General features: G+C 51.6%; 1 pseudogene; it reads right to left on the bottom strand.

The window, feature by feature from the left end:
* Positions 1-26,517, bottom strand: part of LOC147685425 (syntaxin-binding protein 4-like) — a 1,115,687-nt pseudogene that overhangs the window by 144,752 nt on the left and 944,418 nt on the right.

Genomic DNA, 26,517 nt, shown 5'->3' with positions numbered 1-26,517 from the left:
CAATTGGTGGCCAAGGTGCCGTCTGGCTGAGAGGACTTAGGGAAGATCCTGTCTGGAGCACTAGTGGGGGCACTGGGGAGCGCCTGGGGAGGAGTGCCCAAGGCGAAGCCTGGCAGAACATTCTCTGGGTCCACGTGGGGCCTGGAGGGGGAAAGGAATCAAAGGAGCTCTGGGTATGGTCTGATAAGTTTAAGAAGCCCCTTCGAATCTGCCACATTTAATTAAAAAAACGGGACAATGTGGATATCAAAACTTGCTAGATCCAGTGATGCCCTGTTTAGGTTTGCAAGTAAAGTTTTTTTTTTTTTTTTTTGTGTAAGACCTTTATTAACATAAAGTAGAATACACAGCATGAGCCTACATCCCTGAGGCCGGCTCGCCACGTTACTATGTTCGTTTAACACAAACGAAGTTAGATATGGAAATCATTGTATAACGTTAGGCATAACCGCCTTGCATGCCCCAAGTAGGACTCTTAGCAGACAGTCTATATGAGTCTTACATTTTGTAATTTTATCAACCGAACTTCAACTTTCCCCAACTGAAGACCTTACATTGCTCTCATTTACATCCTATACTGTGATTGAAACAGTGTCCCGGCAGTTCCCCAAAGCAGCCTTCAGGCGCCGCAACTCTCACATCAGTCATTCACATTCCAGTATCACCAGCACACCAACTAGTCCTCCTCATTTTCCTGCAATGAATTCAGATAGTCCGACAAGAAGCACCATACGTCCTTAGGCCTCGATTTTACTGGTAAGTCTTCTTCATACGTTTGTAGTTTATCCCGACAAATAGACATGTCATGTAGCCACACTTTTGTAGTCGGTACTCTACGGCTGTGCCAGCATTGCGCCACCTGTCTTTTAGCTAACAGTAGTGCGATTGCACAGAATTTGCGTTTCAGCGCTCTGAATTGGGGTACAATACCTAGCAGACAGATCTGTGGCGTGCATTGCACCTCATCCTCCAACATGACCGAGAGTGCGGCAGTAACCTCCTCCCAGTAATCCGCAACTCTCGCACACTTCCATGCCAAGTGAACAAAGTCCGCACCGTCCCTGTTACAGCGTTTACATTTGTCGTCCTCTTGGAGCCCATATTTACGCATTTTCACCGGTGTGTAGTAGACTTGGTGAATGAACTTGAAATGAATAATTCTCAGATTCCCGTTTGGTGTTAGTATCTGTGTCAGTGCGCACGAACTGTACCATTCTACCTCTGTCAGTGGATTATCTAGTAGTGCATCCCATCTCTCTTTAGCTTTAAGTGTGTGGCCTGCTATTTCCGATTGTGCAGCAGTGTACAGTCTAGATAACAAGTGAGATAGATCCCTCGTGGTGATCAGCATTTGCAAGGGTGCTAGAGTTTCCGGCTCCGCAGGGAATGATGGGTAATGTCCCTTTAATGCCCTTGTCAGTCTGTAGTATGTGAAGCGGAACATAGGAGTCTGATTTTGAATATAGTTCAATTGATCAATTTCTATAAATGTGCCTCCCTGAAACACGTCACCCATCTTGTCGATCCCAGCTCTAGACAGCAGAGACATCCCCACCTTTTCGTTAGGGACTGATAAAGCCTGATGGTGCTGCAGTGGCATTTCCGGCGCATATAATGGGGTTTTGTGAGCCAATTGCCCTAGTTTGTTCCATGCCTTGATCGTGGTGTCCACAGTGTTGATGTCCTTTGAGTGGAGTGGAGATCTTGTGTGTGATAATATTGCAGACAGGGGGACGGGATGGGCATCTCCCTCCTCAATGGCCACGTGAGTAATATAGGGGACCTCATGGTACCAGTATGCTGCGTACTGTGCCTGGGCACAGAGGTAATATAGGAGAAAATCAGGCACCCCGAATCCGCCTTTTGCTATCGGGAGCGTTAGTGTCTGTAGTTCAATACGAGCTTGTTTACCCGCCCAAATCAAGGTTAGTACCAGGGACTTTATGCGCCGAAAGACCTCCCGCGTAGGCGTGATGGGTATGTTGTTAAAGAGATATAACAACTTGGGCAAAATGTTCATTTTGACGATCGCTATTCGATCAGCTATCGATAATGGCAAGTGTATCCAACGACGGACCTTGTCGTCCAGCTTGGAGAGTACTACCCCATAGTTTGCGCGCATGACTTCGTCTGGATCCCTGTGGAACATGACCCCTAGGTAGCGAATTGGGTCCTGCTGCCACTCTAGTGGGTAATCTATTTCAAAGGAAGTAGTGGAATCTGTGAGGGGTATGAGTGAGGACTTGGACCAATTTATCGCCAACCCCGAGTGGCCTCCAAATCGGATGCATTCCCTAAGGAGCGAGTTCAGATGTATTTCTGGATCGCGAACATAGAGCAACATATTATCCGCGTAGAGCGATATGTGCAGTGGCCTGGACACAAATTGCAACGCCGAATCCTTGTAATTTTGACGTACTATGCATGCCAGTGGTTCTAACGCCAGCGCGAAGAGCAGGGGTGATAGGGGGCAACCCTGTCTCGTTCCCCGCCCAATGTCAAACGGGGCTGAAACGTACCCATTGATTCGGACCCTTGCACACGGTTTGGTATAGAGCAACGAAATCCACTGGACAAATCTTTTAGGGAAACCCATCCTATTAAGGACGGTTAGCATATAACGCCATTTGATTGAATCGAACGCTTTGGCGGCGGCGAGCATGACAGCCACAGCTTTAACCGAGGGATCTGGTATTATGCGAGGTGGATCTGGTGGGAACAAACCCCGCCTGGTCTGGGAGTACTAGGCGAGTCATCAGAGGGGACAATCTAACAGCCAGTAACTTTGCAAGTATTTTCGAATCTACGTTTATTAGGGATAGGGGCCTGTAGGAGTCGCAGTTTTCCGGATCTTTGGTCGGTTTGAGGAGTGCTATGATCATAGCTTCCCGCAGAGTGGGGGGGAGCAGTGACACCTCAAATGAAGTGCCATACATGTCCACCAAATATGGGGCAATGATATCCACAAACTTCTTGTAAAATTCGGATGTATACCCGTCAGGGCCCGGCGCCTTTCCATTTGGGAGCGAGGCGATCACCTCAGTGATTGGCCGAGCCAGATATTCCCGATGGGCATCCGATAGCCAGCCAATCGCCACGTCATCAATCAATCAATCAATCAATCAATCAAAGACATTTATAGAGCGCGCTACATACCCGTAGGGTCTCAAGGCGCTGGGGGGGGGGGGGGGGGGGGGTGCCGCTACTGCTCGAACAGCCAGGTCTTCAGCTTCAGCTGGTCGTCATCCACTCAGCTACCTCTTTCATCCCTTCGTGCAGGTTGGCTCTGGCGGCGGCGGGGTCGTTGGTCAGGGAGAGGATCAGCTGGGTGTCGTCGGCGTAGGAGATTATTTTGAGGTTGTGCTGGCGTGCGATGGCCGCGAGGGGGCTCATGTAGACGTTGAAGAGGGTGGGGCTCAGAGAGGATCCTTGAGGGACGCCGCAGATGACTTCGGTGGCCTCTGAATTGTACGGTGATAGACGGACTCTCTGTGTTCTTCCGTCGAGGAAGGAGATGATCCATTCCAGCGCCTTGTCCTGGATTCCGACGTTGCTGAGGCGCTGTACTAGGGTGCGGTGGCAGACAGTGTTGAATGCCGCGGAGAGGTCTAGGAGGATGAGGGCCGCTGTTTCTCCGTTGTCCATCAGGGCTCGGATGTCATCGGTGGCGGCGATGAGGGCGGTCTCGGTGCTGTGATTGGCTCGGAAGCCGGACTGTGAGGGGTCGAGGGATCCATTTGTCTCGTGGAAGGCGGCCATCTGCTTGTTGACGGTCTTCTCGATGACTTTGGCTGGAAACGGGAGGAGCGAGATGGGGCGGTAGTTCTTGAGTTCGGTGGGGTCCGCTGTGGGTTTCTTGAGGAGAGCGCTGAGTTCGGCGTGCTTCCAGCTCTCAGGGAAGGTGGCGGTGTCGAAGGATCAATCAATCAATCAGTGACACTTATAAAGCGCGCTACATACCCGTGGGGTCTCAAGGCGCTGGGGGGGGGGGAGCCGCTACTGCTCGAACAGCCAGGTCTTCAGCTTCTTCCTGAAGGAGAGGTGGTCTTGGGTCAGGCGCAGGTCGGTCGGGAGGGAGTTCCAGGTCTTGGCGGCCAGGTGGGAGAAGGACCTTCCTCCTGTAGTCGCTCTTCGGATGCGGGGGACGGCGGCGAGGGCGTGGTTGGCTGATCGGAGGTGGCGTTTGGGAGCGTAGAAGTTGACTCGGCTGTTGAGGTAGCTCGGGCCTTGGTCGTGTAGGGCTTTGTGTGCGTGGGTGAGGAGGCGGAAGGTGATTCTTTTGTTGACGGGGAGCCAGTGAAGGTCTCGCAGATGTCCGGAGATGTGGCTGGTTCGTGGGATGTCGAGGATGAGTCTGGCTGAGGCGTTCTGGATCCGCTGGAGTCTCTTCTGGAGCTTGGCGTTGGTCCCGGCGTAGAGGGCGTTGCCGTAGTCCAGTCGGCTGGTGACGAGGGCCTGGGTGACGGTCTTCCTGGTCTCGGTGGGGATCCACCAGAAGATCTTCCGTAGCATGCGTAGGATGTTGAAGCATGCCGAGGAGACGTTGTTGACTTGCCTGGTCATGGAGAGGGAGGAGTCCAGGATGAAGCCCAGGTTGCGTGCATGGTCTGTCGGTTTGGGTGCGGTGCCCAGGGCGGGAGGCCACCAGGAGTCGTCCCAGGCGGAGGGAGAGGAGCCCAGGATGAGGACCTCCGTCTTGTCCGAGTTCAGTTTCAGGCGGCTGGTCGTCATCCACTCGGCTACCTCTTTCATCCCTTCGTGCAGGTTGGCTCTGGCGGCGGCGGGGTCGTTGGTCAGGGAGAGGATCAGCTGGGTGTCGTCGGCGTAGGAGATTATGCTGAGGTTGTGTTTGCGTACGATGGCCGCGAGGGGGCTCATGTAGACGTTGAAGAGGGTGGGGCTCAGAGATGATCCTTGGGGGACGCCGCAGATGACTTCGGTGGCCTCTGACTTGTACGGTGGTAGGCGGACTCTCTGTGTTCTCCCGTCGAGGAAGGAGGTGATCCACTCCAGCGCCTTGTCCTGGATTCCGACGTTGCTGAGGCGCCGTACTAGGGTGCGGTGGCAGACCGTGTCGAATGCCGCGGAGAGGTCTAGGAGGATGAGGGCCGCTGTTTCTCCATTGTCCATCAGGGCTCGGATGTCGTCGGTGGCGGCGATGAGGGCGGTCTCGGTGCTGTGGTTGGCTCGGAAGCCGGACTGTGAGGGGTCGAGGGATCCGTTCGTCTCGAGGAAAGCGGCCATCTGCTTGTTGACGGTCTTCTCGATGACTTTGGCTGGAAACGGGAGGAGCGAGATGGGGCGGTAATTCTTGAGGTCGGTGGGGTCCGCTGTTGGTTTCTTGAGTAGGGCGCTGAGTTCGGCGTGTTTCCAGCTCTCGGGGAAGATGGTGGTGTCGAGGGATGTGTTGATGATGTCTCGCAGGTGGGGTGCGATGACAGCGTCGGCTTTGTTGAAGACGTGGTGAGGGCAGGGGTCGGTCGGTGATCCGGAGTGGATGGAGTTCATCGTGCGGATGGTGTCTTCGGTGCTGATCGGGGTCCAGGCGCGGAGGGTGGTGGTGGGGGGTGGTTGTTCGGTCATGGTGTGCGTTGGTTGGTTGTTGAAGCTGTTGTGTATGTCCGCGATCTTGTTGTGGAAGTATGAAGCCAGGGAGTTGCAGAGGTCTTGCGATGGGGTGATGTCGTTGTTTCCTGCGCTGGGGTTGGAAAGCTCTTTGACGATGTTGAAGAGTTCCTTGCAGTTGTGTGCGTTGTTGTCCAACCGGTCCTTGAATGCTGTTTTCTTGGCGGCGCGGATCAGCTGGTGGTGTTTCCGGGTGGCAAGTTTGAAGGAGGTCCTGTTGTCCGGTGTCGGTTCCCTTCTCCAGACTTTCTCGAGGGCTCGGCAGTTCTTCTTGGAGCTCTTGAGTTCGTCGGTGAACCATGGGGCTTTCTTGCTGCCGGGTCTGCTGGGCGGGGTCCTCAGTGGGGCGAGTTCGTCCGCGCAGTTGCTGATCCACTTCGTGAGGTTGTCGGCGGCCTGGCTGGGGTTCGCTGAGCTGGCAGGAGGGTGCTGGCTCAGGGAGGTGGCGAGCTGGTCTGCTGTGATCTTGTTCCAGCTTCTGCGGGCGGTCTGTTGCTGGTGGTGGTGGGTCGTTGTTTTCTTGAAGGTGAAGTGGACGCAGCTGTGGTCCGTCCATTGAAGCTCTGTGGTGTGGCTGAAGTTGATGTCCTTGCTGGATGAGAAGACAGCGTCGAGTGTGTGTCCGGCGAGGTGGGTGGGGGTGGACACCAGTTGCTTGAGTCCCAGGTTGGTGAGGTTGTCGAGCAGGGTGCTGGTGTTGCGGTCGTTGTTGTTCTCCAGATGGAAGTTGAGGTCTCCCAGGAGGATGTAGTCAGCGGAGGGGAGGGCATGTGGGCTGACGAAGTCGGCGATGTCCTCGCTGAATTGTGTGCGTGGTCCAGGGGGTCGGTAGATCAGGGTGCCTCTGAGGGTGGTGTTCGGGTTGGTGTGGATCTGGAAATGCAGGTGTTCGGCGGTGGTCAGGGAGTTGTCGGTGCTGGTCGTGAGACGGATGGTGCTCCTGTGGATGATGGCGATGCCTCCTCCCATCTGGTTGGCGTTTCGGTCCCTCCGGACGATCTTGTAGCCCTCTGGGATGGCGATGGCGATGTCGGGAGCTGAAGAGGCGTTCATCCAGGTCTCCGTGAGGAAGGCAACGTCTGGAGCTGTGGTGTCGAGGAGGTTCCAGAGTTCGATGGCATGTCTGTGGATGGAGCGGGTGTTGAGCAGGATGCACTTGAGGTGGGTACTGCTGGTGTTCGGCTTGGTGGGTGCTGGTGCGAGGCAGGTCCGGATGCAGGTGAACTTGCAGGCGTGGCAGCTGAAGGGTCCGTGGGTACGTCGTGGAGAGGCTTGATGGCATTCTGGGAGTCGGCCGGTGTTGAGAGCGGTGAGGGTGGCGGCGGAGTACGTCAGGCGAGTCGGTCGGGGTCTTCGTGGGCCAGGGGTCCTGGCGCTGGTCGTGATCCGGTCGCGGACGGGCGTAGACGGGCTTACCTTTGGCGCGCCTTCGGCGCACAATCGGCGCGCCCGCTGCGCGTGACCGCTGCGCGTCCGCACGGTCGCCATTTAAGGCGAAGTGCGCGGGTGGGCGGAGCAGCTGGGAGGCGGGAGCGGGGAGGGAACAGAAGAGAAAAAGGGGCGGGGCCAATGTCGGTGGCGGGAAGCGAGAGCGGAGGGCGGCGAGGTAGGCGGCCAATCAGGAAGGAAACTGGACACGGCACAGGGGATACAAAGAAATTAACAGGCACAAATTTAGGGCAAAACAAATAAAAACGGCAAAATACGCGAGCAGACGGCAGAAACAGACAAGCACAAATTTAGGGCAAAACAAATAAAAACAGCAAAATACGCGAGCAGACGGCAGAAACAGACAAGCACAAATTACAGGCAAAACGAGGAAAAACAGCAAAATACGCGAGCAGACGGCAGAAACAGACAAGCACAAATTACGGGCAAAACGAGGAAAAACAGCAAAATACGCGAGCAGACGGCAGAAACAGACAAGCACAAATTACGGGCAAAACAAGGAAAAACAGCAAAATACGCGAGCAGACGGCAGAAACAGACAAGCACAAATTACGGGCAAAACAAGGAAAAACAGCAAAATACGCGAGCAGACGGAAGAAACAGACAAGCACAAATTTAGGGCAAAACAAGGAAAAACAGCAAAATACGCGAGCAGACGGCAGAAACAGACCAGCACAAATTTAGGGCAAAACAACTTGGAAACCAGAGGGGAGCGACCACGGCGTCAGCGAGGCAGAAGGCAGGCAGAGGGGAACACACGCAGCAGCTGGTGGCCGTGCGGCGCGGGGGTGTCCCACAAGTGGGATGTGTTGATGATGTCTCGCAGGTGGGGTGCGATGACAGCGTCAGCCTTGTTGAAGATGTGGTGAGGGCAGGGGTCAGTCGGTGATCCGGAGTGGATGGAGTTCATCGTGCGGATGGTGTCTTCGGTGCTGATCGGGGTCCAGGCGTGGAGGGTGGTGTTGGGGGGTGGCTGTTCGGTCTTGGTGTTCGTTGGTTGGTTGTTGAAGCTGTTGTGTATGTCCGCGATCTTGTTGTGGAAGTATGAAGCGAGGGAGTTGCAGAGGTCTTGCGATGGGGTGATGTCGTTGTTTCCTGCGCTGGGGTTGGATAGCTCTTTCACGATGTTGAAGAGTTCTTTGCAGTTGTGTGCGTTGTTGTCCAGCCGGTCCTTGAAAGCAGTTTTCTTGGCGGTGCGGATCAGCTGGTGGTGCTTCCGGGTGGCCAGCTTGAAGGTGGTCCTGTTGTCTGGTGTAGGTTCCCTTCTCCAGACTTGTAGGTATTCATATGTTTCCTTAGTAGTAGATGTTGGTTGAGATTTATATAGTGTGCTGTAGGATTCTACAAAACATTTGACTATGTCTGCTGAGTGCGTTTGTACTATTCCTGCTCCTGACTTGACACGGAGTATCGCTGAGTGCCCCTGCCCCTCACATATTTTCCGCACCAATACTTGCCCTGGTCTGCCCCCTTCTCCAAAAGCCCTGGCTGCATGTTTGCGGTCTAGGTATTTGATTTCCGACGTCAGGAAATCAGCATGTTCTGTGTGTAAGTCGCGCAGCTTGGGTAACAACAGTACATCCTGTGTGTTTTCATATTGTAATTCCAGGTCCCTCATCTGACTTTCGCAGCGGCGAATTTGGCACCTGATGTCTTTGAGTACTCCTATGGTAGTGCTAATGCAGACGCCCCTTATCGTGGCCTTAAAGGCTTCCCAGAGGAGACATGGGTCGTCAGTAGTTTGAGAGTTATAAGCGAAGTAGTCTTTGATCGCCTTCGTCAGGGTGTCGACATATATAGGGTCTGTGAGGGCCTGGGAGTTAAATCGCCATTGGAATGGGGGGGGTGTGTAGTGTGGAATGTCCAGCTGTAATAGAACCGGGTTGTGATCCGATAATGTGCGTGGCAGCACCTGTACCTTACGCGCCCATAGTGCAACATCCTTGGAGCCCAGCCAGTAGTCCAGTCTGGACCAGCTGTTGTGTGACGCGGTGATGTGAGTAGCGCCTGGATCGTTAGTGTGTTGTAGTCTCCAGATATCTGCTAACGCCAGATCCCCCATCATGTGACCTACCATAAGTCTTGACTGCTTGTGCTGTTCCACTGATTGGAAGGATCGATCCAGTCCGTCCTGCAGTGTCACGTTCCAGTCCCCCCCACATAAAATGTGTGTGCCAGTATGTTTCTGCAAGTGTCCCCAGATTTCCCGATAAAAGTCCGGCGCGTCAATATTCGGGCCATATATGTTGAGGAGTGTTATGTGTTGCCCCCTTAGTGTGCCTGTCACCAGCACATACCTGCCAGCAGGGTCCTGTGTCACATGCTTCTCTTCGAAGTTTACCCCTCTCTTAATGAATATAAGCACCCCCCGGGAATAAGATGAGTATGAGGGTCTGTAAGACGTTCCCGCCCATCTCGACCCCAGCGTAGCGTGAGTGTGCGGTGCTAGGTGCAATTCCTGCAGGAATGCAATGTCAATATTCCATCTAGTGAGACTGGCAAATACCTGTCTGATTTTCTGTGGGCGGGAGAACCCCCGTATATTCCATCTGAGGATGTTTAGTCCGTTCCTGCTTTCATTTCTAGAACCTGGCGTACCCATTTGACATAATACCACTCATTCCTGCACATGCAAGTAACCTGCCCGGATCCCGACCCCACCCAGTACAATGATCGCAATATGCAATTACAAGCCCCCTCATGGTACATTCGAATAATGCATACATTTGCAATGTCTCCGGTCTTCGTAAACAGTTAGACATCCCCCCTCCCCAAGGCCCTCCGACTCCAGCATCCCCAACCTGCCGAAGCCATACCCCTACAGAGCACAACTCCCTTAACCACTTAACCAACAACTTGGTGCTCATAGCAGAACTTGTATTGGGTTTTACCCTTACGGAGGACCGCCAGTAGCACAACACTCCACCCGATGTACAGGTGCAGGCGATATTAGATAGAAGCGGACAGAATCGCAGTTTATGTGTCCATTACTCCACAAGTCCACTCTCCCATTACCATCCCTCCGCTGGGTGCAGGCAGTGAAGCAGACCTAGAGGATATGTAGCCGCATCCCGCAGTGAACAGACGTGTAGGGAAGGGACTAATCCCAGTCAAATCAGTGTTCAGCCCTCCCCGCACTTAGTAATTTCCCGGCTACGCTTCATCCGGATCACAGCAGCGCGTAAGGGCAATGTCATCTCTATTAGTTTACAACTCGCAATGTGAGATGGACCGTAGTGTCCAACGTTCCGCCACCTTCTAAGCTATCCCATTCCAGTTGTGAGGGTCTGTGAGCACAGTGTACACAAAAAAGGTCCTGACTCATCGCCCACAGTAGCGGCAGCATTTGCAGTGTAACGCGGCCGTGTTATCTGAAATCCATCGGGAAAAGCCTGGTAGCAATGTCCAGACATGGGTGTTTGTTACAGTTCTGAGTGTGCTATAGTCCCAGCCATCCCAGCTGATCCCTACCCTTCCACCGCCCAAAGTCAAAGCGAAACGCCAACATCTCACCTCAAGTAGTCTCGCATCAGCAAACCCTGCACAGTTAGCCGAGAGTGGCAATATAGCAGTCCATCGTAGTCAGCTGTGCAGCAATCCTTACCGCCGTGTGAAGTCTGAGATTCCTAGGTGCATCAGTCCGAGTTTCTATTCTGGTCGTTCCGGGCTTCCGACCTCGTCTCTCGCTGTATTTTCTTGACAAGTTCGAGGGCCGCTTTAGGCGTTGCCAGCACGATCGTCTGCTCCTTCCACACCACTCGTAGCCGGGCAGGATATAACATAGAATACCCAATGTTCAACTCTCGTAGCTTAGCCTTCACTGTGGTGTATTCCCTACGTGCCTGCTGAACAGCGACCGTGTGATCAGGGTAGAACTCCAGGGAGTTGCCCTGGTGAGTGATTTTGCCCTTTTCCCTTGCAAGTCGGAGGATCACGTCCCTGTCCCTGTAATTGAGGATCCGCGCCACGATCGGTCTGGGCGCAGCGCCGGGCGGTGGTTTGGGGCCAGCGATCTATGAGCTCTTTCCACAATGAAGATCTGCGACAGGGCCTCCGCTCCAAAGATATCCTTACAAAAACCTTCGACGTATTGTTCCATACGGCCTGTGTTGGTTGATTCTGGCAGACCCGTGATTCGCACGTTATTGCGCCTCGAGCGCGCTTCCAAATCCTCCTCCTTCGCTTTTATCACTTCCAGAATGCGCTCCATTCCCGCGCATTTTGAGGTGGACGTCCGTGCTTCATCTTCGACCGCCGAAATCCTGGTTTCAGCTTCGTCCAGCCGTTCGCCGTGTTTTTCTTGTCGGGCAGCCATGCCATCCATCCTGCACGTTAGATTGTCCAGCTTCCCATTGATGTCCTGTAGATTTGATTGAATTGCTATCAGGATCTTTTCTATGTTGTTAGTTGGCGGCGAGTCCGAAGATCCGCCGACCTCCGCTGTGTCGTCCGCTGGCTTAGTCCCCCTCCTATTATCAAAGGAGAGTTTTGGCTGCTGTTTATCCGGCTTACCCATTGCGGCGGCCGGTGAAAGCACTTTCCTCAACGTTGGTCCAGATGCCCTCGTCACTCTGGCCGCCGTCGCCGTGTTTCCTCGTTGGTGGTAGCCCGCAGTTGCACGTGTTGGCAAGTTCGTTTCCAAGATGGCCACCACTGGTTGTGATACGCTAGCAGGCGAGGACTATTAGAGCGATGTGGACTGGTCAACCCCTCAGCGTTGTGTAGCGAGGGAAAGGGTCGCTTTCGTGGCTGTTGGGGGGCCCTTCGCAATCAGCCCGGCCAGTGGGACATCACCCTGTTCGTGTGGCCTCTCACCCCCAATGTCTATTAGCCCTATGGACCCACGTTTCCCTGATCGCTGGATCGGTGGAGAACAGGAGGTCTTCAACGCGCTGTGCCCAGTTTACATGCGCGTGGTAGCGTGTCCCGTCTTCCTCCCCGCTAATCCGCCGGTAGTGAGCCCAGTTCGCCGAGCATAAGCCCGCCGGCGCTATTCCGCCGAGTCCGCTGTACCAGCAAGGGGCGCCGCCATCTTGTCAGGCAACCGGCCGATGCGTGTGCGGACTCCGCCGCTAGTTCTCGGGGCTGAAGCAGTGCTAACGTGCACTCTGGCCCTGGCAGTCTGCGCTCACCTTCGGACGCTGTTGCTGGGCTATCCGGCCAGTCTGCTGCCGATCGTGCGTTGCTTGCAGCATTCTTCCAGACGTCCGCCGGCCATCTTGTCAGGCAGTCCGGTGCACACTATAATGAACTCGGTATTTCTCTGCGCTGCAAGGGTATCAGCCGCCTCCGCACAGGTCCATCTCTGCTCCACATCATCCTACACCAGATTTTAGTCATGCAGGGTGGGTTGGTGGGGTTTTAGTGGCAATGGATCACATCGTGTGATATCGCCCGGCGGAGCTGCAGTTCAGGCAGCCATTCCGCTGTGCGCCCCCTAGCGCCTCCCAGGTTTGCAAGTAAAGTTGGTAACAAACCTATTTGTGAAACTCTACAGGAATAAATGCACTCCAATAGCAGTCACTCAGTCACTCAGTAAAGTCCTGGCCCTGCATGAGCAAAGGAGAGGCATTAACGCTTGTTGGAAGGGCTCTGATGGTGAATAAGGGCCCCCTGCCTGAACCACGAAGGATCATTGTGAGCTGTGCTGGAGGCATGTGAGGGCCCCTAGGTAGAGGACGGTGCAGTGAGAGGCCCTGAGACCTTGGAGAGTGATCTAAGAACCACATGTGGATTTTGATGAGCGGTGAGTCTTCTACAGAAGGCGCAGGAGTATTTGAACAGCATATTAGAGTTTATGATACCAGCCAAGTGTGGAGGAAGCACATGAAAGTGGGGTCAGAGTGACCACAGTGCGGTCGTGAGCAATTGTGTGGAATCAGTCCTCGGTAGAGGCAAGCGATATTTAAATTGAACCAGAATCAATGCTGATCACTGTGGAGAAGGCTGTGAAACCTGGATGTGTGGGACTGAGGGGGGTCAGACCAAAAGGCATGAGTAGGGCATCGGAACAATAATTAGGGCCAGCTCAACATGCCAGTCAATCAGAAGAGCGGGGGCTTATAATCAGCCCGTTGAGTGGCTTGGGGGGTTGTACACATTGCCATGGGTAAGGATGAAGAGACCCGAGCGGGGGCCACCAATACTATTACGCAGTATACTATGCAGTTGCACCCCCCACAGCATCTGACAAGCCAGATCGCTGACACGGATGGAGGGGGAGAGGGGAGGGAGCCTATGTGGACGGAGCTGTTGGTCGCCATTCAGGGTTCCTGAAAAGCATTGGAAGCCCGGATTGACACTGTATCCCTTGATGTTAATTTATTGTGGTCTGACCTTTGCAAGGTGGCGGACAAGGTCACAGTTGTGAAAGAAGACGTACCGGGCCTAAAGGGTAAGGTGATTGCTCAGAAGAAACAGTTGTCACATCTTTCTCCACAACGAAAGCCCTGGAGCGCCGGGTGGAGGATGCGGAGGGCCAGGCACGGCAATATTTGCATCCTGCTCTTCCCCGAGTAGAGCTACTTCTGGAGCAATGGTGTCCGGTCGCTCTGTCAAATGTGTTTGTCATTGAAAGAGCGCCCCAGGGGCTCCCCATGCGTTTATTGCAAACATTTTGAACTGCAGGGGTAGAGACTGTATTCTACAGGCCGCAACAGAACGGCATGACCTCTGCTTTGAAAATAACAAAATATCTATTTACCCTGACTATACTAGGCATATGCAGGAACAGCGTAATTCCTTCCTGAGGAAACCTTGAGAACTCCACCTGCAGTACATGCTTTTATATCCCGCAAAGCTTAAGGTCCTAATGCAGGGGAGGGCATATTTCTTTGAGACCCCTGAGGAAGCGTGGGAATGGCTAGAGATACTCCTGGCACGAGAACCTAGACCAAGCAGTAAGAGATGGGGCAACAGACCTATGTCAGGGTCACAAGAAGGGGGGTCAGGCGAGAGATCATCTGGTAAGACTGCTGCCTCAGATAATAGGATCAGAGTTAGAAGTGACAGAGCTTTGCATATGAGTGAGGTCTCCCTCTTGGCCCCGGAAGCTGAGGGGAATAATGTGGCTCAGGACAATGGTGTATTGCAAGAGTGGCCAAATGCATCAGTGAACGTGGTCCCAGAGACGCTGCTTGAGCAGGAAGGGGATGAAGAGGATGGGTGGAGGGAGGAGACTTTGTAGGGATGGGAGGGAGTTAACTGAATCTAGGAACTTTGTGCTAATAATTAAACATACCATGCAGGCCGTTAAGAGACAGAATAGTGAACGGACACAAGCGTGCAGGGGACACGGGGTAGGGCTCGAATATTAAGAAGACACATACCTAGCCAGATGCAAACTTTACTAGGACACAGCTTAATTTAGATTGTCTAAAATGTAGAAATATGTGGTGGAGGGGAGCAATACTTCCAGATTTCTCTAGAGAGGGTGGCTGGAGATTATTGCTCCAGTTGGGCTTATAAGGGGATGTGTGTGGCCTGGCACGACATTGAGAATTACATTTTTGAACAGTTTGTTGTTTGCAAAATGCCCCTGGGGGGTTGGGCTGGAAGGGGTGAGGGGTGTTGATATTTTTTTGAGTGGGTTTGTTTCAAACATGTGCACTATAGCGGTGGACACAGGGGTGGGCAGGATTCGACACCGGTGCCCGAAGTAAGTACACTCCACAATGGAGATGAAGTTTACATTTCTAACTTGGATTTTGCGGGGACTGGGCACCTGTACAAAAAGACATAGGGCCAGATGTATCAAGCCTTTTAATGGTTGCAAACGGGCTGATTCACAGAATCAGCCCATTTGCAAGCTGTAAAAAGCCTTTTGGGATGTATCATCCCAAAAGGCATTCACAAAATAGGGAATCTCAATTTTTGCGATTACCTATTTTGCAAATGCATTTACCTAATTGCAATACAAGAAGCAGTTAAAAATTGAGACCTTGCTTTAAGGAATCACAAATTACCACCAACTCCAAGTTGGTGGTTGTAGGAGAAATGGGTCTGCAATCCTATGATCATCCAGATTTTTTGCTTTTGTTTCACTGGTTTACGACTTTCTCTGGCTGTGGGCCTGCCAATCAGACCAACAGCCTAGCTGTTCTCTCACTAAATTGACATGTGTACCTTAGGTGCATTTACCAATTGGTACTGGGCCACCTTATCAGACCCTGTAACTCAGGGCATAGGTGTACCCAGGGGCTGAAGCATGTATTATGCCACCCCTGGCTGGCCTCCTAAATTTGACACAACTGGCTGCACGGCAGCTGGGGCAAGGTGGTGTAATCACCCTTTGCTTTAGATATAGTATGCCTATATCTAACCCTAAAAATGGACACACAGGTTCCTATCAGTCACTCCTATGGCAGGCCTTGACAATCCTGAAGGCAGAGTGCATGGAATCGTGTGAAATGGTGCTCTGGAACCAAGTCCTAATAGCTGTTCCATGATAACGCATACCATATACTCTTAAGTGCCTTATAATCCTCGCGGTTATATGCTAACTTTGGTATTGCTTTATCAAAACTTGTCGAGTAAGGTGTCATACGAATTGGAATACTAACCCCTCGCCAATTCTGGCGACGGGGTTAGCGTTCCACCCTTCTAGAGGGACACGACATGTATGTAACTGTGAACCCCGGTTAAAGTTAACTGAAGCCTCAGCTCCACAAAATGGATGCTGCCACCACAGACACGAGTCTGACCTCCTGCTGGTGGGAGTCCTTCCAGCGAGGAGAGCTTGGACAAAGGGTTTCCTGTCCGGGGCGGTGCTAGCACCATCCCAGACAGGGTTTTGTGTATCCTGGGTAGGCAGGGCTTTTCAGGAAGGTGACTGCTGAGTGGCACCCCGGTGCTCACTACGCATAGGCCGGCTAGAACCAGTTCCAGGGGCACACCAGCCCCTGGCCTGGGGAAAGTCCGGCATGGGAGAGGGGTGTAACCACCCCCCTCCTAGTCCCACCCATAGGCAGGACTTAGTCACCGGGTCAGCCCCTTTTCCTAGTATAAAGTTAGGAGCGGGCCCCCTTCCAAATTAGATCATCTTTGGAATCAAGACACGACTTTCTTCGAAATGACTTCAAGATTTCTTCTTCAAGATTCTCCCTTGTGACTAAGGAGTAGTCACCCTGCATCCGCAGGCACCATCTTAAGAACACTGCGGTCTGCTGCAAGTCCTTCGTCCGGAATCCAACTGCCCAGCTTGACGAGAACCGGCTTCCCTGGCACCTCTGACCTCTACTCACCTCTACAGCAAAGCTGAGACCCGTGAGTGCGACGAGACCTCGAGGGACCGGCCATCTTCAACTGCACGACTTCTTTCCAGCACGACCGCCGAGGGATCCTCTGGTGAGTGCTTTGGGGTCCGAGAAGCCCCGACCCTGAGCAGCTCCAGCACCGAAGTACAGCCTCCCAGCATCTCCACGATCTGCGTGGGGCCCTTCTACTTTTTGCTGCTCACTGCGTTGTTTGGCTACTAGCCCGCTGGCTTGTGGCCTTCTTAACGATGCCCGACGACATCACTGCTGCTGGTCTGGTTGCTCCAGACTGGCCCTTGCTCCCTTCCAAAAGAGGAGCATCCCGGACCCTCCTGGTCCACTCAAGACGCCATTTTAGGTCCACCGCGTGGGCTTGAATTAGCCAAGGCTTTGTTGCCCAATCCTGGGTCCAGCGACGCCGACAGCTTCATCCATCGTGGGACAGCTCGCTCCTCCATCCTGGTTGCCGACAACGCCTCCTGGTCCGTAAGATCTGCAGAGCCCAGCGTCGCCCACTCACCTAGTCGAGGTGACTACCATCCGGTGCCCTCCTGGTGCCACCTGACTACTGGCTAGTAGTCACGAACTTGGTCTCCTCTGCTTTCAGGTATCGTCCATCTTCAAGATCCAGGCTTGGATCACTTCGAACTCTCTTCACTGGTCGCCTGCCAGCATCTTTCCTTCAGGCTCCTGGTCGGTCTACGAGGATTCCCGACGTCTTTTGAGACCTATGCAGCTGCAGCCCCTGGGCTAGGTAACTTCGGCATTTCGGTGCCCCAGCATAGCCTCACTATCCAACGGTCAGAATCCACTTTCGTTTTCCTCCTACCAGGTCGGGTTCGCCCGAGAACACTAACTTTGCTTTTACTAGCTACCATAGACTTTGTCCCGCATCACGCGTGAGAGTGCGCACTCTGCACCCGAGTCCCCTAGGCTTCCTAGACGTAATCTAAAGATTCTATAGTCAAGTCCTAGCGATTCCAAAGCCTATTAGTACTGTACTTACCTGCTAGTAATTTCGCATTCCACTTTCAGAGTATATAGTTTATCGTGCCCCTCGGGCATTTGTGTATATTGTGCTAACTTAAGTATTTTCGTAAGAGTTTTGTTTTGTGCTTAGTACCCTGTCCTCATAAAAAGTACAGGGCTGTTGTGATTCTAATAAATACACTGTTTATTTTCATAACACTTGTGTGGTGTCCTTTCACTTGGTGTTCAAGGGGTATATGTGATGGTATAACAGCTGGCTTAACACGCCCTCTCGAGTCTTTAGCCTTAGACTGCTTGTATCCACGCTACTAGGATAGCTGGTCTATAAGGTTGACTTACAACCAATCATCAATAAGGGTTGTTTGGACTGATACATAGTGATCACTAGAATAGTGAGCACTGCATATCAGGCCAACTTCTCACATTGGTGAGCAGCGGTTGGGATTTGAGCTTGCTGTTGTTTTACCACACGTATCCTAAGAATATCTTGTGAAAGATCACATAAGTACTTCAGGTACATATAACTTAGCTTAAAATACTCTGAGTTCTACTGAACCAGCTGTTGCAGCTCCTCAAGGCTTAGCACACCTTGGCTGCAACTCTTAGCAAGGGATCAGTAGGCAAACATATAGTGTAGGTAGGTGCATCACTTACACCACACTAGAAGCATGTCTAACCACGGAGAGTCTACAGAGACCCCTCTGGTGGTTGAGGACCCTCCACAGGCCTCTTCTAGATATGCAGCCCTTAGCTTCCAGGAGATGAGACAAGTGTGTACCTCCAGGAAGCTAAAACAGGGGTCTAACCCCACAATCCCATTTCTGATTGGTCTCTTAGAGACTTATGATGCCAGAAGAGCTGAGAAACTTTGCTCTTCTCATCCAGAAGGGGACATGCCTGCCCTAGAGGGAACCACAGGTGACCCTGACCTCATCCATCTCTCAGCAGAGGAGGATGATGATCAAGAGCCATCTGAGGACGAGGCAGACAAAGGTCCAGAAGTAGTTAGCCAGCTAACTAGGGACAACTTAAGCAGGCATGAGAATGGTACTAGGAGACCCCTGGGACCCCTCTCAGGCCAGCTAAACATTGGGAGTGGACGAGTTAGGTCTCTATCAAGACGCTCTAACAGATCCATTCAAACCAATGGCTCTCAGGCCTCTGCTCTGAGGAGGATGACATCCCCTCAGAGGAGAGTATATGAAGCCAAGGAAAGGGAAGTCAATCTGAGGATTGAAAGGGAAGAACTTGCCCTGGCCAAAGAGAGACTTGCCTTTGCTAGAGAGCAAGAATGAATTGAGTGGGTCAAAACCCACTGGTGGCAGCATTATACCTAGCAATAGGGACAGGAGTTTTGATACAAGACACCTGAGTAACATAGTGCCCCCCTTTAAACAAGGGGATGACATCCACAAATGGATAACTGCTTTGGAGAGGGCCTGCACTGTGCAGGGTGTTCCCCAAAGTCAGTGGGTAGCTATCTTGTGGCTCTCCTTTGAAGGTAAAGGTAGAGATAAGCTCCTCACCACATGGGCTGAGGATGCTAACAATTACCAAGTCCTGAAGAACACACTGATTGATGGGTTTGGCCTAACCACTGAGCAGTACAGGTTGCTGTTCAGGGATACCCAGAAAACTCAGTCTCAGGATTGGTCTGATTTTGTAGATTGTGCCACTAAGGCTTTGGAGGGCTGGTTGCTGGGCAGTAAGGTTACTGATTACACAGGATTGTATAATTTGATCATGAGAGACCAAATTTTAAACAATTGTCAGAACCAGTTGTTGCATCAGCATCTTGTTGACTCAGATCTGACCTCTCCCCAAGAATTGGGAAAGAAGGCAGACAGATGGGTCAGAACAAGAGTTAAGCAAAATCAGGGGCAGAACCAGGGTGGTCAGAAGAAAGCAGACCAGAAGGGTAAAGATTCTAAAGGTGAAAATGACCAGAAGTCTTCGACAGGTCCCCAACAACCCAAAGAGGGTGGGGGTCAGGCTTCCCAGAAAAAGAAGAATCAAGAAGGCCAATTTAAAAGGTGGTGCCAATACTGTAAAACTAAAACTCACTGGTTTAGTGAGTGCACCAAGAAAGGAGGGCAGACTCCTGCTACTGCTGCCCCTAATGCACCTGTGCCCCCTAGTACAGCCAGCAGTAGTAGTGCACCTCCCAAGGGTTTAGTAGGGTTAACCTTGAGTTCTGAGGGGTATGACAACTTAGTTGGCACACTCACTCAGGCTGTCCTTGTCTGTACAGGGGATGTGGATATATCCCCTGATGTCAGTCCCAATACTTTGGGCAAATACAGACAGACACCTTTTATCAATGGTAAAATGGCTCAGGCCTATAGGGACACTTGTACCAGTGTCACAATGGTGACACCTAACTTTGTGGACCCTGGACAGATCATGCCAGGTACAGATTTCCTGGTGACCAATGCAAGCAATGTCACTACCAGTCATAGTATGGCAATTGTAGCTTTCTCCTGGGGAGATGTAACTGGCCAAAAAAAGGTTGTAGTTAGCTCAGACCTCCCAGTGGATTGTTTGTTGGGCAATGATTTGGAGTCATCACAATGGTCAGAAGTGGAGCATAGGACTCACATGGAGATGTTAGGCTTGCCAGCACATGTGCTTGCTGTGACTAGGTCACAGGCCAGAAAATGCCCCACTGAACAGGTGCTGGATCCTGGAACAATGGACCAGCCACCTTCCAAGAAGAAGAGCAGTAGGGTTAAGGCATTGCCTTCCCCCTTGCCCCAGGTTGAGGATCAAGTCTCAGAGGAGGCTGACCTATAGGAACTGAGGGAAACTGAGCCTAAAGAGTTTGAACTTGATCAAGTTGAATTCCTGGGCTCAGGGGGACCCTCAAGAGAGGACCTGGGGAAGGAACAACTAGACTGCCCTTCCCTTGAACCCCTCAGACAGCAGGCTGCTGCTGAGGCTGCTGGGAACGCCACAGGTACCCACAAGGTATACTGGGAAGATGGACTCCTGTACACTGAGGCAAGAGACCCCAAGCCTGGCATGGCCAGGAGGCTGGTTATCCCCTTGTCTCAGAGAGGTTTCCTCCTTACCTTGGCCCATGAGATTCCCTTAGCAGGTCACTTAGGCCAGACAAAGACTTGGGACAGGCTTGTCTCACACTTTCACTGGCCTCACATGAATGAGGATACCAAGGAGTTTTGTCGCTCCTGTGTCACTTGCCAAGCCAGTGGTAAGTCAGGTGGCACAACAAAGGCCCCCCTTATACCAATGCCTGTGGTGGGGGTGCCCTTTGAAAGAGTGGGGATTGACATTGTTGGTCCAATGGAACCCCAGACAGCATCAGGGCACAAGTTTATACTGGTGGTAGTGGATCATGCCACCAGGTATCCTGAAGCTATTCCCCTTAGGACCACTACAGCACCTGTGGTGGCAAGAGCCCTAGTTGGAGTGTTCTCCAGAGTGGGCTTCCCTAAGGAGGTTGTCTCTGACAGAGGTGCAAACTTCGTGTCAAGCTACTTAACTGCTATGTGGAAGGAATGTGGTGTCAATTACAAATTCACTACACCCTATCATCCACAATGCAATGGGCTTGTTGAAAGGTTCAACAGGACCCTAAAAGGGATGATTCATGGACTACCTGAAAAGCTCAGGCGTAGATGGGATGTCCTGATTCCCTGCCTTCTGTTTGCTTACAGAGAGGTCCCACAGAAGGGGGTTGGCTTCAGCCCTTTTGAACTTTTGTATGGGCATCCTGTAAGAGGACCCCTGTGCTTGGTGAAGGAAGGATGGGAGAGACCTCTCAAAAAGCCTGCAACCAGCATAGTGGACTATGTACTTGGTCTCCGCTCCAGGATGGCTGAGTATATGGAGAAGGCATCTGAAAACCTTGAGGCCAGTCAAGAACTCCAAAAAGCTTGGCATGACCAAAAGGCTGTCTTGACTGTTTATCAGCCTGGACAGAAGGTGTGGGTGTTGGAGCCAGTAGCCCCAGCAGCACTCAAAGACAAATGGTCTGGGCCCCACACAATTCTTGAGCAGAAGGGAGAGGTCACCTACCTGGTGGACCTTGGAACTCCCAGGAGCCCCCACAGGGTGCTCCATGTCAATAGGCTCAAAGCATATGTCGACAGGAAGGACATGAGCTTGCTCATGGCCATAGATGAGGGACAGGAGGAAGAGAGTGACCCTCTCCCAGACCTGCTCACTCAGAATCCTGATGATGGGTCAGTAGATGGTGTTGTCTTTTGTGGCAGCCTCTCTGAACATCAACAGAAAGATTGCAAACAAGTTATTCAATCTTTCAGACATATGTTCTCTCTAACACCCAGTCAAACCAATTGGTGTACCCATGAGGTTGACACTGGTGACAGCTTGCCAGTCAAGAGTAAAATCTACAGGCAGCCTGATCATGTTAGGGACTGCATCAAAACTGAAGTGCAGAAAATGTTGGAGTTGAGAGTCATTGAACCCTCAGATAGCCCTTGGGCTAGTCCAGTAGTTCTAGTGCCAAAACCTCACACCCAGGGTGGTAAGAAAGAGATGAGGTTCTGCGTAGACTACAGGGGTCTCAATGCAGTCACTAAGACTGATGCCCACCCAATACCAAGGGCAGATGAACTTATAGATAGATTGGCTTCTGCCAACTACTTAAGTACATTTGACCTGACAGCTGGGTATTGGCAAATCAGGTTAGCTGAGGATGCCAAGCCCAAGACAGCATTTTCAACCCCTGGTGGGCATTATCAATTTGTGGTAATGCCCTTTGGTCTGAAAAATGCACCTGCCACCTTCCAAAGGTTGGTGAATCATGTTCTCACTGGGCTGGATGACTTCTGTGCAGCATATCTTGATGATATTGCTGTCTTTAGCTCCAACTGGGAGGATCACCTGGTCCACCTGAGGAAAGTGTTAGAGGCACTGCAGGCAGCAGGTCTCACTATCAAGGCCACAAAGTGCCAGATAGGGCAGACACAGGTTGTGTATTTGGGCCACCTTGTAGGTGGAGGCCAAGTTCAACCACTGGAGAGCAAAATACAGTCAATCAGGGACTGGGCTCCTCCAACCACCCAGACTCAGGTTCGAGCTTTCTTGGGCCTGACTGGTTACTATAGAAAGTTTGTCAGAAATTATGGATCAATTGTGACTCCACTTAATGAACTGACAAGTAAGAAAATGCCCAAAAAGGTTCAGTGGACAGCAGGCTGTCAAAAAGCATTTGATGACCTAAAGCAAAGCAGGCCATGTGCACAGCACCTATCCTCAAGAGTCCAGACTACTCCAAACCATTCATTGTCCAAACAGATGCTTCTGAGTTGGGTGTGGGAGCTGTTCTATCTCAACTGAATTTTGATGGTCAAGACCAGCCCATTGCTTTTATAAGCAGAAGTCTGACCCCCAGAGAGAAAAATTGGTCAGCTATTGAGAGGGAGGCCTTTGCTGTGGTTTGGGCCCTGAAGAAACTGAGGCCATACTTGTTTGGCACTCATTTCAAGATTCAGACAGACCATAAGCCCCTCTTGTGGCTAAATCAGATGAAGGGTGAAAACCCCCAAAATGCTTAGGTGGTCCATTTCCCTACAAGGGATGGATTTTACAGTGGAGCATAGACCTGGCACTGATCATGGCAATGCAGATGGGCTCTACAGGTATTTCCACTTAGAGCAAGAAGACTCACCTGGTCAAGGTTAGTTTATTGTCCCAAAGTTTGGGGGGGGGGGGTCATGTAGGAGAGTAGGGTCTGCAATCCTATGATCACCCAGATTTTTTGCTTTTGTTTCACTGGTTTACGACTTTCTCTGGCTGTGGGCCTGCCAATCAGACCCACAGCCTAGCTGTTCTCTCACTAAATTGACATGTGTACCTTAGGTGCATTTACCAATTGGTACTGGGCCACCTTATCAGACCCTGTAACTCAGGGCATAGGTGTACCCAGGGCCTACCAGGGGCTGAAGCATGTATTATGCCACCCCTGGCTGGCCTCCTAAATTTGACACAACTGGCTGCACGACAGCTGGGGCAAGGTGGTGTAATCACCCTTTGCTTTAGATATAGTATGCCTATATCTAACCCTAAAAATGGACACACAGGTTCCTATCAGTCACTCCTATGGCAGGCCTTGACAATCCTGAAGGCAGAGTGCATGGATCGTGTGAAATGGTGCTCTGGCATGAGCTGAGCCCGTTTGCAGCTTGCGGAACCAAGTCCTAATAGCTGTTCCATGATAACGCATACCATATACTCTTAAGTGCCTTATAATCCTCGCGGTTATATGCTAACTTTGGTATTGCTTTATCAAAACATGTCGAGTAAGGTGTCATACGAATTGGAATACTAACCCCTCGCCAATTCTGGCGACGGGGTTAGCATTCCACCCTTCTAGAGGGACACAACATGTATGTAACTGTGAACCCCGGTTAAAGTTAACTGAAGCCTCAGCTCCACAAAATGGATGCTGCCACCACAGACACGAGTCTGACCTCCTGCTGCTGGGAGTCCTTCCAGCGAGGAGAGCTTGGACAAAGGGTTTCCTGTCCGGGGCGGTGCTAGCACCATCCCAGACAGGGTTTTGTGTATCCTGGGTAGGCAGGGCTTTTCAGGAAGGTGACTGCTGAGTGGCACCCCGGTGCTCACTACGCATAGGCCGGCTAGAACCAGTTCCAGGGGCACACCAGCCCCTGGCCTGGGGAAAGTCCGGCATGGGAGAGGGGTGTAACCACCCCCCTCCTAGTCCCACCCATAGGCAGGACCTAGTCACCGGGTCAGCCCCTTTTCCTAGTATAAAGTTAGGAGCGGGCCCCCTTCCAAATTAGATCATCTTTGGAATCAAGACACGACTTTCTTCGAAAGGACTTCAAGATTTCTTCTTCAAGATTCTCCCTTGTGACTAAGGAGTAGTCACCCTGCATCCGCAGGCACCATCTTAAGAACACTGCGGTCTGCTGCAAGTCCTTCCTCCGGAATCCGACTGCCCAGCTCGACGAGAACCGGCTTCCCTGGCACCTCTGACCTCTACTCACCTCTACAGCAAAGCTGAGACCCGTGAGTGCGACGAGACCTCGAGGGACCGGCCATCTTCAAGACTGCACGACTTCTTTCCAGCACGACCGCCGAGGGATCCTCTGGTGAGTGCTTTGGGGTCCGAGAAGCCCCGACCCTGAGCAGCTCCAGCACCGAAGTACAGCCTCCCAGCATCTCCACGATCTGCGTGGGGCCCTTCTGCTTTTTGCTGCTCACCGCGTTGTTTGGCTACTAGCCTAATGGCTTGTGGCCTTCTTAACAACGCCCAACGACATCACTGCTGCTGGTCTGGTTGCTCCAGACTGGCCCTTGCTCCCTTCCAAAAGAGGAGCACCCCGGACCCTCCTGGTCCACTCAAGACGCCATTTTAGGTCCACCGCTTGGGCTTGAATTAGCCAAGGCTTTGTTGCCCAATCCTGGGTCCAGCGACGCCGACAGCTTCATCGATCGTGGGACAGCTCGCTCCTCCATCCTGGTCGCCGACAACGCCTCCTGATCCGTGAGATCTGCAGAGCCCAGCGTAGCCCACTCACCTAGTCGAGGTGACTACCATCCGGTGCCCTCCTGGTGCCACCTGACTACTGGCTAGTTGTCACGAACTTGGTCCCCTCTGCTTTCAGGTATCGTCCATCTTCAAGATCCAGGCTTGGACCACTTCGAACTCTCTTCACTGGTCGCCTGCCAGCATCTTTCCTTCAGGATCCTGGTCCGTCTACGAGGATTCCCGACGTCTTTTGAGACCTATGCAGCTGCAGCCCCTGGGGTAGGTAACTTCGGCGTTTCGGTGCCCCAGCATAGCCTCACTATCCAAGGGTCAGAATCCACTTTTGTTTTCCTCCTACCAGGTCGGGTTCGCCCGAGAACACTAACTTTGCTTTTACTAGCTACCATAGACTTTGTCCCGCATCACGCGTGAGAGTGCGCACTCTGCACCCGAGTCCCCTAGGCTTCCTAGACGTAATCTAAAGATTCTATAGTCAAGTCCTAGCGATTCCAAAGCCTATTAGTACTGTACTTACCTGCTAGTAATTTCGCATTCCACTTTCAGAGTATATGGTTTATCGTGCCCCTCGGGCATTTGTGTATATTGTGCTAACTTAAGTATTTTCGTAAGAGTTTTGTTTTGTGCTTAGTACCCTGTCCTCATAAAGAGTACAGGGCTGTTGTGATTCTAATAAATACACTGTTTATTTTCATAACACTTGTGTGGTGTCCTTTCACTTGGTGTTCAAGGGGTATATGTGATGGTATAACAGCTGGCTTAACACGCCCTCTCGAGTCTTTAGCCTTAGACTGCTCGTATCCACGCTACTAGGATAGCTGGTCTATAAGGTTGACTTACAACCAATCATCAATAAAGGTTGTTTGGACTGATACATAGTGATCACTAGAATAGTGAGCACTGCATATCAGGCCAACTTCTCACAGTGGTAATTTGCAAATTCCTGGAAAAATGCATATTTTAGCATTTTCCTAAATGCCATGTGGTGCACACATATGTCCTTAGGGCATGTAAGTGCCCCACATGTGCACACTTACCTTTTTTGGGGGTGCATCAGGGTGGCCTTTTGGCCTCTTATCACCCTTGTAATTGCATTCGCAATTTGCAATTACCAATTACCAATTTGGTACTCGCAAATTGCGAATGCATTCCCATAAATTGGAATGCATTCCATAATAGCAAATTGCAATTTGCGATTCATTAATAGGAAATGTTAAGGATTCACACCAAAAATTGCAAATCCTTCATACATTGCATTTTTCGATTCTTAAATAGTGAATCGATAAAATTCACTATTTAACAATTACAAAAGCAATTCTTGATACATCTGGCCCATAGAGTGTTAACTTTCCTCAAGCTGCACCATATTTTGATTGTTTGCCTCCAGGAAACGCACCTGAATGATTGCGGAGCAACTAGAGTAGCTAAGATGTGGCGAGTTCAGATGTACCATCACTCTTCCTGCTCCACCTACGGTAGGGGTACCATGGTTTGGGTGGCCCCGGGCACCCTATTTACGATGACGTATACTGATTCTGATGTGAGTGGCAGATACGTATTGCTGCGAGGGTCCCTAGATGGTAGGGAAATTGTCATTCTGAATTATTATGCCCACAACATAGATGATCACTGATTTTCCAGGTCACACAGGAATTACTCGCCAATTAATTAGACGCTCCATTAATTTGGTAAGGCGAT

The sequence above is a fragment of the Lissotriton vulgaris genome, chromosome 10, assembly GCF_964263255.1.
Source record: "Lissotriton vulgaris chromosome 10, aLisVul1.2, whole genome shotgun sequence".
NCBI classification, from domain to species: Eukaryota; Metazoa; Chordata; class Amphibia; order Caudata; family Salamandridae; genus Lissotriton; species Lissotriton vulgaris.
This window is presented reverse-complemented; position numbering and strand designations above follow the sequence as displayed.